Raw genomic sequence first — 749 nt, 5'->3', positions numbered from 1 at the left:
GTAAACAAAACGGTTTGATTAGAAGAACGATTAGTATTAGCAAAGTGAATCGTACGGAAGTATTGGAAGGATTCGAAGAATAAGAGTAAGGAAGGGGTAAAGAGATTGGTTGCTGGAAAGAGTGACGAGGGGGTACGGGAGGGCTGGGGAAGGTATAACTCCGCGTCTTTCCAGTAGTCATAACGTATGTTATAGCTGTGAGGAGTGGATTGTAAACCGTAAAAGAGGAAGGAGGTGGTGGAGAAGGACGATGAGGTGGGGGAAAGGGTAGGAGGGAAATACTCACCAGTTGGTGGTGGTAATGGTGGCAGTAGTAGTAGTGAGTAGTGGTATTGTGGTGGCGGTGTGTTTCTCGTGTCGCCGAGAACGTCTGTTGGAAGTTAGCTAGGTAGCGTTTGTCCGTGAGCCGATCGAGGAGGTTTGTACGTTCGTTTCGTACTTTCGTATTTCGTTAGGAACAACGGGAACGACAGAAGCCATCATAAAGGGGCATAAGCACGCATCTAGCAAGAAGGAGTAAGAATAATTCGTGTAACGTTCTTTAACGTTAGAGGGACAATATCACGATAATAGATAAAATCTGGTAGGGCATGAGATATTGGATAATACTTTTACGATTAATTTGGAAAGTGCGTAAGCCAATTGTGGCTAAGTTAGTGGTGTTTTTATAAATAGTGCTTATTTAGTGTGCGCGGCGTGCAAGTGCCGTTGACGTTTCGTGTGTCAGTGTCCTCTCTCTCTCTCTCTCT

At 44.9% G+C, this 749-nt stretch overlaps 1 protein-coding gene across 7 annotated transcripts in view; it reads left to right on the top strand.

Moving 5' to 3' along the window:
- Positions 1–279: 279 nt before the first annotated feature.
- Positions 280–749, top strand: part of LOC124952293 (ral guanine nucleotide dissociation stimulator) — a 30553-nt gene continuing 30083 nt past the window's right edge. For 3 of the 7 annotated variants that reach the window (XM_047501918.1, XM_047501922.1, XM_047501916.1), the window contains exon 1: positions 280–749. This exon is cut by the window's right edge. The gene's annotated coding sequence lies outside the window, so the exon portion shown is untranslated. The other 4 variants (XM_047501919.1, XM_047501917.1, XM_047501921.1 and 1 more) reach the window with 4 other exon arrangements.

The sequence above is a fragment of the Vespa velutina genome, chromosome 10 (genome assembly GCF_912470025.1).
Source record: "Vespa velutina chromosome 10, iVesVel2.1, whole genome shotgun sequence".
Lineage (NCBI taxonomy): Eukaryota > Metazoa > Arthropoda > Insecta > Hymenoptera > Vespidae > Vespa > Vespa velutina.
Note: the sequence above shows the minus strand (reverse complement) of the source record. Positions and strands in the feature narration are given on the sequence as shown.